This window comes from Leptinotarsa decemlineata, unplaced genomic scaffold (genome assembly GCF_025532065.1).
Source record: "Leptinotarsa decemlineata unplaced genomic scaffold, Ldec_3_MD MMD2_tig00002159_RagTag_RagTag, whole genome shotgun sequence".
NCBI lineage: Eukaryota > Metazoa > Arthropoda > Insecta > Coleoptera > Chrysomelidae > Leptinotarsa > Leptinotarsa decemlineata.
The window spans coordinates 8,358,414-8,371,485 of record NW_027412574.1 but is presented as its reverse complement, the minus strand read 5'-3'; positions in this window follow the sequence as shown (position 1 = coordinate 8,371,485).

Sequence of the window (13,072 nt, the reverse complement as noted above, 5' to 3'; positions counted from 1 at the left end):
CCAACTGGTCTGGTATGATTTATAAAAACAGTTGAAGAACTATCAGCAATATATTTTGATAATACCAATGCTAATGCACCTCAAAATTTATTGATTGTGAACACTATATTTTCAAAACTCACGGGTGCGGCTCTAGAAGCAGTAAATATTTATAATGCTAAAACTTGGTTAGAAATCCGAGAAACATTATTATCAAATTTTGGAGATCAGAGAGACCTAAATTCTCTCAATCAAACTTTAATGCATATGAGACAAGGGAATGAAACCCCGCAGCAGTTTTATTCAAATTGTATTCATGTTTTAAACACTATTTGTAACTATATCGACTTACATACCACCACCGAAGTTGAGAAAAAATGTGAAAGAAAACTTTTTACTGGTCAAACTTTACGCGTTTTTCTGGTAGGTTTAAAAGAACCATATGGTACGAGAGTAAGGGCTCGTAATCCTCAGTCACTACCACATGCTTTGACAATTCTCAATGACGAAATGAACATTTTGAATTTACAAAGAAACTTCTTCCCAAAACCTCAAGTAAACAACTCTCGCCCTAATCACAGTCAGCAAAGTCGACCTCCAAATCTTACTTATCAACAACCCCACACTAGTTTCAATACACCGAGACCTACTTTTTCTTCACCAAATTTTCATCAGCCAAATGGCAATGTACAACGCCCCACATTTCCAAGTCAACCTATACCTATAAGGCCGATCAACCGGCCCCCTCAAAGATTTTTCACGAACTCTCAAGTATTCGGGAGACCTCAAAATGTTTGGAAAAATCCTCCAAACAGACCAAATACAAATAATATTCGACCTACCCCTATGAGTGGCATATCACATGGCACAACTCTCAGACAACAAACTCGTCCAAACACCTTCCAGAATAATAATCAGAATAGAAATTTCATTTCGGAAGAACTCTTCCATACTGAACAAAGTTCTGTCCCTGTCGTCGAATACTCTGATTCAACCCCAGACGAAATTGATGAAAATAACGCTAGTTATCAACCTGACGAATACGTATATGATGAAGAAAATTTTGATCCAGAAAATTTTCTAGAGGCCCAGGGTCAAGAAGACCACACTTAATTATTGAAACAAATAACATCGAAGAAAGGCAGCTCCCTTTCATTGAAATAAAACAACCTCCTCTAAAATTGTTAATCGATACAGGTTCGACACGTTCATTTTTAGATCCAGTAATTGCTAATCGATACTTCAAAGATTTTATTCTTGAGGAACCTTTTTCGGTATCGACTTGTTTCAATACTTCAAATCATAATTCGTCTCTCATAATTCCGGCTTTTGAAGAACTAAAAACAAATAAGAAAATAAAATTTTTCCTATATAAATTTCACAATATATTCGATGGCCTATTGGGAATCGATAATTTGAAATTGTTAAAAAGCCGATTAGATCTTATTAATAGTAAAATAATAACCCCTGAATCGACCATAACTATAAAATATTTTACATCGAACCCAACTCTCTTGTTCCAAAAAATTATTCCAAAAAATTCCAAAATTTCCGCACAAATTCCTGTTGACTGTCCAGACGGTTATATTATGATACCCAAACAAGAAATCTTGTCATGCCTGATTCCGGAAACGTTAACTGTAGCATACAAAGGAAAAGCATCTGTTGAAATTTCAAATCCAACGGAAAACGACACCAAATTAACCATGCTATACCCGGTTAAAACCGTATCCCTTAAAAACGATAATACATATCAGCTTCCAGAGTTCCCCACCATAAGCGAACATGACTGGAAAAATAACTTTGAAATTCACTTCTCTGAAAACTTACAGGGTGTACCTAAATGTGACATTCAAAACATAATACGGACAGACCACCTTAATTCTGAAGAGAAACGTCAATTACTAACACTGTGTAGACAATTTTCAGACATCTTCTACAGAGAAGGTGAACCATTAACTGCGACAACTGAAATAAAACACGAAATAAAAACTAAGGATGAAATTCCGGTTTATACGAAGTCATACCGTTATCCTTTCATTCATAAACAGGAAGTTCAGTCCCAAATTCGTAAAATGTTGGACCAGAATATAATACGACCCAGCAAGTCCCCTTGGTCGTCTCCTATTTGGATAGTGCCCAAAAGGAAGATGCATCTGGGAAGAAAAAATGGCGAATAGTCATCGATTATCGTAAACTCAATGAGAAGACGATCGATGACAAGTATCCAATTCCTAACATCACAGATGTTTTGGATAAACTAGGCAAGTCTATGTACTTCACAACACTTGATTTGGCATCTGGCTTTCACCAGATTCAAATGAATCCCTCTGACATTGAGAAGACAGCCTTCAATGTTGAAGGAGGTCACTACGAGCACCTGAGGATGCCAATGGGCCTCAAGAACAGTCCAGCAACGTTTCAGCGCTGTATGGATAACATCCTCAGAGATTACGTTAACAAAATTTGTCTAGTTTACCTAGATGATATTATCGTGTTCTCAACATCGCTTCGGGAGCACATAGACAACCTCTCTAAAATATTTAAATGCTTGAAGAAAGCAAACTTTAAAGTTCAGATGGATAAATCAGAATTTCTCAAAAAGGAAACCGCCTATCTGGGACACGTCATAACGACCGATGGGATCAAACCCAACCCCAGCAAAATATCGGCTATAAAGAAATTTCCTATCCCAACTACAACAAAACAAATAAAAGCGTTCTTAGGACTTCTCGGTTATTACCGGAGATTTATAAAAGATTTCGCCAAATTGACGAAACCTCTCACAATGTGCTTGAAGAAAGGTGCAAAAATCGTCCACAATTCTCAGTTCATACAATGTTTTGAACATTGCAAAACATTGCTTACCAATGAACCGATCCTGACATACCCAAACTTCGAACAGCCATTCAATTTAACGACTGATGCAAGCAACTTTGCCCTAGGAGCCGTCCTTTCACAAGGACCAATTAGTTCTGACAAACCAGTCGCATATGCGTCTAGAACACTCAATGAGTCTGAACAAAATTACTCTACCATCGAGAAGGAGCTCTTAGCAATCGTGTGGGCTACTAAATATTTTAGACCATACTTGTATGGCAGAAAATTCAAAATTTTCACCGATCACAAGCCCCTACAATGGCTAATGTCACTCAAAGAACCCAACTCACGCTTAGTGAGATGGCGTCTCAAACTAGAGGAGTTCGATTATGAAATCATCTATAAAAAGGGAAAGTCAAACACCAACGCGGACGCACTATCTAGAGTGGAAATACATACAAACGAATTACAAAATTTTACAGATGAATCCAACGGAGACCATCGTGAAATTTTGGATATTTTGGATATCTCCAATAACACTCCCATTAGACCAAATCGATCAAGAGATGAGGAATCAATTATCCCTCAGATGGATGAAAATCCCAATCTAAATGATGTCGATAGTGACGAAAATCCCCCCTCATCATATTTTGGAACCCCATCGTTACTAGACTTGATCAATTTTACGGACTCTCCTATTGTACCTCCCATCATAGATGTGAGTACAAACAATGGAGCCAACAGCGACGGAAATCATCTTAGCAGTAATAACATAGCCCGAACTGATGTTGAAGACCTTATCAACGAAGTCACTAACACAGGTGTCAGTGATGAAATACCCAATATGAACATATCTGACAATAATAACTGTGAAACCGTCCACTCCAACGCCGAAGACCCTGTACTCACCATTCCAATCTCGGAACAACCCTTGAATAATTTTGACCACCAACTTCATATTGATCTCGTGTTCTATTCACCAGCAGAACCAAAAATTAAAGAAATTTTTAAAAATAAAAAGAGAATATTTGCTCAGTTATCATTGCAAAATTTTGAACAAGACGTTATCAAACTGCTCAAGGATTTTCTTGATCCAAAATATACGTACGCAATATATTTGCCAGACGAAAATATGATACCCCGATTTTGTGAAATAATTAAAAATACATTCAAAACACCCTCGTATAAATTTGTTAGATGTACAAAAGTGCTAAAAGATGTTATTCGGACTGACGATCAACAATTAACAATACAAAAATATCACGAAGGCAAAACAAACCATAGAGGCATAGTCGAAACGGAAAAACGAATTAGAGAAACTTATTATTGGCCAAAATTAGGAATCGATACCCGCACATACATTAACAACTGTCCTGTATGTCAACCTAATAAGTATGATCGTAATCCCCCCAAACAAGTTTTACAAGTGAGTCCAACGCCAACCAAGCCATTCGAAACAGTTTTTATGGACACATTTCAAGTAAAGAATCAAAAATTCTTGACTATCGTTGACGCTTTCTCCAAATATGGACAAGCGTACCCCCTTCTCAACTTTAGCGCTGTTGAAGTTGCTAATAACCTACTCACTTATATTAATCATCATGGTGTTCCTGAATCACTCAGCTCAGATAACGGAACTGAACTAAAAAATGAACTTATCCAAGAATTCGCAAAAACCCACAACATAAAATTACATTATGTTACTCCCGATCATCCTGAATCTAAGGGAATCGTTGAACGATTCCATTCCACGATTATTGCGCATTTGAGAATTCTTCAAACTACTCACAAAGAGCTTGACATAATTAAACAAATGCCTTATGCAATAATGGGGTATAACCATTCAATACATTCCGCAACAGGAATGAAACCTATTGATGTTATAACTGGACATCTATCTACCTCGGACCCTTTCAATATCAATATTGAAAATCGAGTACAAAGCGCCTACATGGCAGCTCATAAAAACAAGACCTCCGAGATTTATAGGCACCTCAATGAAAAACTCAACAAATCCAAACAAAAACTAATTGAAAAACGGAACGCAAACCGCGAACCCCCTCTCACTTACAAAGAAAAAACACCGGCATACAAACGCACTGAGGCACGTAATAAATTAGCCTCAAAATTTAAAAGAGTAACAGTTTTGAAAGACCAAAGGACAAAATTGAAATTACCTAAAAATACTCTACACAAATCAAGTTTCAAAAGACCATTGTTTCAGGTTCGTCCTATCGCTGACGATGAGCCAGGAAGTTCAAATACAGTCACTAAATAAAAATCCAGGTATCCTACCCTTCAAATTAGGAACCGCACGAGTCAAAAGTAGTTTCCACACCTTCATTCATTACTTTGACCTTACTCCTATCGCTGACGAACTTATTCTTATACAAAATCAATATTCAAAATTACTTGAAGCAGTCAATAGCGGGCTATCACACCCATATTTTCAAGAGTTGAAAGCGATCAATCAGTCGATATTCTTTCAGCTCCAATTATCATTTGCTAAATTTGATACACTCACACCCATCAGGAGATCAAAACGAGGCCTTATAAACGGATTAGGCAGTATAATTAAGAGTATTAGTGGTAATCTAGATTCTCAAGACGCTGAAAAGTATGACCAAGCCATTATAGAATTGCAGAACAGCCAGGAAAACATTATTTCTAGGGTAAATGATCAGATCTCACTCTCAAAACATATAATTGAAACTTTCAGTGAAACAACTGCTACGGTGAAACATAATCAACAAGTAATTGCAAATAGAATAGATAAAATTGCTACAGAACTCTCAACCTTTGTTTTTGATTTCAATCATTTTCTTGAAACAAAAGAAGCATTCGATCAATTAAGTGCCATTTTACACCTACTAATCCAAATATTAACAGATCTAGAAAATGCAATAACTTTTGCAAAATTACACACTACGCACCCTAGCGTTTTGAAAATGAAAGATCTCGAAACAATGATAGCATTTTTATCAGAACATTATTCTTTTGAAAATTTGTTGTTTGGACTAGACCCAGTAAATACATCTCGATATTATGATATCATCGATATAGGTACATATCAAAGACATAATAAAATCGTCTTTATCATCAAACTCCCTTTGGTACTTCCACATATATTTACCCTTTACCATCTATACTCGATTCCTACCTTGAATGGAACCACCATTATACCACCCTCACCCTATCTGACAACGGATGAGGTGTATTTTCAATATTCCACAACGCCCTGCCTGGACCTGCACGATGTCCATTACTGCCCTTGGAACAACCTCCTGCCGGGATCCACCACGAAGGATTGTATCTTCCAAATCCTGAGCATCGACAGTAACCCACTCAACTGCCAGCTGATACCAATCCAACAGGAATCAAACATTATCGAACAAGTAGATGAAGCCCACTATATTGGCATCTTCAAGAATGCCACCCGTATCCAGACTATTTGTGGAACAACAGACATAACCACTCTCAAGGGAGCACACTTGATCACCTTACCTCTTGGATGCCAGTTCAAAACCCCCACGGACGAATATGTCAACCAAGCAACAGAAATAGGTGAACAACCCCTACTTCTACCAGACATAGTGCTTCCTCAAATTCCAACAACCCAGGTGGTACCAGTTCTAAAACTCCAAGACGTTCCTCTAGACAAGCTAAACGAAATCCACAAAGAAGCCGACCGCTTATTACCCTTGACAACATATATTCGCCCATCATCAGGTTATATTTGGACAGTTCCAGCATATGCTATAATCGTAGTATGTTTTTTGATATTTGTTATATACAAATACAAGCACCTGTTAGTCCGACACCAACCACCTGAAGGACCTCAAGAGGGAAATACAGATCCACCCTTACCAAGGCAGCGGAAAACATTTTTCTCTTCGTGAAACCCTGTTTTCCATCTTCGAAGGGAGGAATTACGTTGTCACTGACCCCGGATTCTGCTGACACTCAGCTACAATTCCTAGGAAAGCTTCTTATCAGCATAGCCGGCCAGAGAGCATCGCCTCGGGAAACGACCTTTCACATTCAGTCTGATTTTATACATGTACTGTTAAACATCGTTTTTAATAATTTTTATGTATTGAATAAAAAATCATTTTTAAAAGACTTTTCGGTTTTTGGAAAACATAACTTTTTGACTTTTCACACTTAATTTAACACATATGCTTGATAAAATCCAGTCTCCACGAGAACATCCGGTCCCGGCTTCCAACCGACGTGAATGGAAATAGGAGTTTTGTAGTTCCATTGTAACACTCCCACATGAACATCCGGTTCACCCGGCCTCCAACCGGCATGAATGAGAGTACTGTTCTCTTTAACACTTATAAAAGTTTTCACAAAGAATGTTTATTTTATTGATATTGAATATTGATTTTATTGTGGACGGACGTTGTCGGTACGTCCGTCCACCACCATATCAGAAACGAAACGCATTTGCTGAGTTATTCTTTTTACATGGTGATTTATATTCTCACGTACAAAGTATGATAAGCTGTTTTTTCGGGTCTCGTTCCGTATTCTGTGTGGAAATAATCCTTGTGAGGATCAAAAACACAGCTAGAACACGGAGCGAAACCCGGTAAAAAAAACCCATCACTACTATATATGTATATATACTAATATAAATACTATTTGGGAGTAAGTAGATTGGGACCTTTGCAGAGACCAGCGACGAAACTTGGTGAGTAGGCAGATTGAGGCCCCGGCGTCAAGTCACAAAACCCTTGCAGTGTGTCACTACCTAAGGAGTTTGCAGATTTAGACCTCCATGTAGTGATAGCTTCTTGAAAATGACTTCAAAGTCGAAGCCGAGACGTAGTGTATTTTTCTGTCTTTCAGTTATTCATATTCTATTCTCGATCTACCATCCCATTCTGACTCTGAGTCCTAGATAAGTGATATCTAGTTCAAGAAATGAAAATTAAAAAGATGTAGATTCATGATTTTCCACGAAGGAAGGAAAAAGTAATAACCTTTTTTTGTATATTAACGACCTATTAGGAAAACTACAAATCCAATGTATGGTTTTGCAGATGACAGCGCACTTGTTTTATTTTTTCTTATAAATGTCCAAACTTCAGCTGCAATGCCATGCCAATCAGAGTGACAATAATCAAACATACTTTCATGTAGTAAAAAACTAAATGTTTTGGTGATTGTGACAAAAGCAAAGGCAACCTTTCAGATTCAAATTGCAGTTTCTCGGTATATGAGTATGTCAAAAGTACCTAGCAAACCACATCTGTGATGTAGTGCACACTTATTCATGGATCAGCTCAGTGGATAGTGAATAGTAATAATAATGAAAATAATGAATTTTACTATTCCCTCCACTCAGCCTCCGAAACAGTCAAAGGGTGTGCCAAAATGAATAAAACCTATCACGAAACAATACATATCCAGAATGTACCAACCGATTCTCTCTCAAACATATGAATTGTGAATATGTTAGATTCACAGAAGCACTCAGGCGGTAGCGAATGGAAATTTTCAATCGAAAACAGTCGAGTTGCTGTGCGGGACTTTGAATATATATATTCCGCCAAACTATTGAAGTTAACTGTTACTGAGAGACTGCCGTATTCGATGAGGATTTGAAAATTCTGAAAGAACAATTTCAAAAAGCGAAAATACGTTGAAGTGCATTTTTTGCTGGTGAATCGAAGCGCAAAATGCAATTTAGCAGAGGAAAACCGATGGGTACATCGGGCAAACTACATTGAAATATACATATTAGTATATGAAGTTGTAGTGACCAACGAAATTGTGAGGCGAACTATACATATATAGATGTTTGGCTAAACTTAGACATTGAGTTTTCAGTAGTCAACAATCTCAGTTTATATAAACTTCAGAAAAAAGATTTTCTTATCTTTGTCTAGTACTTTGTTAGCGAACCTTTTAATGTCGCTTTACAATCACTTATTTTCGGGGGTTTCTTTCAGCTGATGGTCAAAGCTCTCATCTAGGAGCTCATTTTACATAGAGTTGGACACTGAGGAATGCATATCGATAATATATGGCCCACATGTGGATTTCTAAGACGTTACAGATCGGGAGTAGGACGCAGTAAAGAGACTAGAAGCAGTGACTGAAACGTTGTAGGTTAAGTAGTCTTCGGCTAATTTTGTTTCTCTGGTATAGGTTTCAAAAGAAATAACCAGGAAAGGAATTTCTGGCAAAAACATAACAATCTGCACTGACAGCAGACAAGCCCTATTAGCCTTGAACAGACAACATATAACCTCAGGGATAGTACTAGAGTGTCACCAAGTGTTAGCCAAAGCCTCGATAGATAATGACATTATCCTGATGTGGGTTAAAGGGCACGACAGGAGTAAAGGTAATCGCATTGCCGACTCTTTAGCCAAGGAAGCGGCTGGACTAAGAATTTTAGGACCCAGTGGCACCCACGGCCTGATGACTTCGACAATTGCGGAACTGTCAAATGTTACACCCATGCTCAATCTTTAAAGAGATGGGATGGAATCAAAGGATGTAATCTTGGGCGACCCTGGGAAGCTGGCGCCGAAGAAATATCTGGCAATGACCAGGAAAAATCTACGCCTTACAGTAGGATTTCTGACTGGCCACTGTCAGCTAAGGAAACACCTACATAATATGGGACTAGTGGACACACCTCTATGCAGGATGTGTGAACAGGAAGATGAGACTGTCAGGCATGTCCTGTGCGAGTACCCGGAGTTATCGTCAATAAGAGAGTGTGTGTTCGGCGAGTCCACCTTCCTGGAAAGGACAGGATGGACGATGACTTAGGAGGACAACCCCTCGGGAGGATGTACAAAAGTGAAGAGAAGGTAGGTAATGTAGTTGCAAGGGCCCAGGTAACAAGCACAGAAACTTTGTGCGTAACGTCTCAATCACACGATTGATTCTTCAGCAGTGTAATATATCCTGCAACAAGTTAGGCTCCGTGACTCCCAATCAGCCAAGTTACACCTAGTAGGTCTTGATTAGACACAGGGATCAACTAGCGCAAAAAAGTGGAACTCAACTTCATCCCTTTGGCTTTTCCACAAAAATCGAAATGCAGACTAGGGGCAAACAGGCGCAAAGAAAAATATCCAACGATTGGACATCTTTGAGTTTAGCTTGATTATCCGGCCAAACTTCTTACCCCTCATGCAAACTTCATCAACTACGTACACCGCGCAGTAAACATATCCGGCAGGAGCCGGAGCACAACGTTCTCCAGCATTAGTCCGTCTTACAATTTAGTGCGATTTCCAGAACGCTAACAGGTTCTGTTCGACTGAGACAGTCCTCTGTCGATTTAGTTAATTCGAAGCCCTAGGTCCCTAGGTGCTTCTCTCCCGGTCTCAACGAGACATTTCCCAAGAAGCCTTCACTTGCTCGACATTCGAATAACTAGCGAAAAAGTGACAAGGTTAATCTTGTTTCGAAAATATTGCGAAACAAATGCCCGGCAAAGCGCTATCGGAAAGTGACTTTTTCGTAAATACATATATATCTACCTAAATACCAGTGGAAGAAATACTAACCAGTAGACTTGATTCTGATTAATCGGTTTTCAGATAAGAGATTGCAGGGAGTATTTATGCGCTATTTTTCTGGTATGATTTTTTATGGCCTGGAGTCATGAGTTTAAGCTTTTTTATCATGTATGCACCTGCATGTACATGCTACCATAACATATATTTCAGGACAAATGACTTAAAAAGTTAAAGCTAAAGTCTCTGTTTGATTTTCCAGCATTTTTAGTATGAACCTGAGATCAATTTCTCGGGCTAGTTCTGTGAGTGTGAGTTTTTGTCTCTTCTTTGCACCTGCATGTCGGTTTTCTCTTCGGGTGCTGGTGATGTTTTAAATTCAACAGACATACAGTTGTAATAGGGGAGCCCAAACGGGGATTTCGGGATTTACTGAAACGCGGCAGATTAATATACAGGGGGATACCTTGTACCCGGTTAAGTACCTCCACCAAATATGAGCCCCATATATAAGGCCGCCTGTGTGGGATAAAGGATCAGATTAGTAAAAAAAATTGATCATCAGAAATTCTCTAGCACGTCAGATTAAGGTAGGGTGAGTTAATTACATGCTAGAAAGTGTATATTCCAGTAATCTGACAATTTGAGAGTGACGTAAAGAAAGGGGAGGGCAGCAAAGTTGTGAAAAAACGTCATCTCGACATTCTCGAGCGTATCTAATTTTTTTATTTTGAAGAAAATAATTCAAGGATATCGAAACATATATAATCTGACGATTTCCGCAAGTCGAAATAGCAAAAATTCGTCGAGAAAGTTTAATGTTTGAAGTTTTACTTTTTCTATATCTATTACTCTCTCACTCCGTCCCCACTCTGAATTCTGTTGCCATGACGCCACCACAGCTGATCACAGAGACTCGTTCGTGATGAAGATGATGATTAATCAATCAATTAATTGATAGATGTAGCCGTTACTACGTGGTAGGAAATCATAATGAAGAAAAGAGAAATGAAACTTTATATGTTTTTCATCACTTTTATTTGTAACTAACACTTTCTATGTTTTTTACCACTTTTATTTGTAACTAACATTACTGCAGTTTCGTCCTATAAGGACATTTTCAAACTTACATATTGTATAAGTAACTGTAGTACCGTTAGTTACAAACAAAAGTGGTAAAAAACATAGAAAGTTTTATTTCTCTTCTCTTCATTAATTAATCAACTGATTATAAAAAATTAAATTTTTTTGAGAATTTTTTAAAATTATTTTTTTATAAATACAAGAATTCTACTTAAAACACATACACTTATTTATTTGCATGCTATTTCCTGAGCTTTTCAATTAATTAAGGTCAATGAATAAATTAATATTTTTTTGTCAGATTAGGCAAATCCCTCTAGATAATCGTCAGATTATGAGACAGCATGTCTAAAACATAAGGATGAACCATATATATCTTAATCTGAGGCGCTCGAGTATTTCAAAATGGCGATATTTTTTGCACATTATAATAATGGCCGCGAGTTTGCGTCAGATCGAAATCGTCAGATTATTGAATGAGAGCTTTTTTTGGTGCGTGCACGTAACACCCCCTTAGAAAATCTGACGCGCTCGATTAATTTTTTTTTCATTTTTAACCCTTACGTACAACCACCCACATCATGCAAAATATCAGATTAACATACCAACATTATTAAAAATACGTAAGACATTGATGGTATCAATATCTGACGCTCTCGAGTATGTCCATGCAACAGTTTTTTTTTACATATTTAATAATCTATAGCAGCTTCCCCCACCGATGAAAAGGTATATATTATATAACTTTTTTCTTTTTATCATCTAAGCTTTGCAACCTAATATGTTTCAATGACGCTCGAGTAAATTATCAGATTTATTTAGATTTAGGCTGATATTTCAAATTAAATTCAATCTCAATTATGTCATCAAACCCCATTCACTCTATTGTATGAATTGTCCATGAAAATTCGAATTTGGGAATTCTAATCGGGTAGTTAACTCGAAGGTCCGAACAATTAACTTCTGCCCCACGCGTTAAACGCATACCTACCCCCAGAATAGGTTCTCGATGGCCGCTACCTGATGAATTTAACATGGGAAAAGTTTCCGATTTGAATTTGATGTACAGGATGATACTTAGATGAATTATCAAAATTTTATTTTCTAATATGGATCTTAAAATTTATCGTTAATGGAGGTAAGTGATTCGTTAACATTATCAGAACTGTCTATGGCACCGAAAAAAAAACAAGAATAGTCGAGTATGATTACATCAGGCTTTTTAGTTTCGCTGAAGTCCTTGTATGGCACCCATAACGTAACAATGGTAATCCAAAGTGACATGAACATCAAAATCTGCGTATAGAAAATCGTACATATTTATTCCCGCAAATAGGTACAACTTGACAATTCAAGCTTCTTTTGAATTATGGAAAGTACATTTGAATGAGAGAATAGAAGGTTGTATCTAATTGCGGGAATAAATAAAGAAGTATTATACGTTTTTCTGAATGTCCATATTCAGATATGTCCTAACTGGCAAGGTAATAAATGCCAATATATACCTTCCACAGTTCAAAAAAAAGTTGAATTAACAATCCTTATCTATTCGCGGAAATAAATAATCACCTGCGTTTATCTATATATGTGCGCAGAACTTGATTAAATTGATTATTTTTTAAAACAGCTTTCATTTACTGTAATACTTTTATAGATGGGCTCTAGAATAAGGGATATAAAGTCATAATGAATTAGGACGA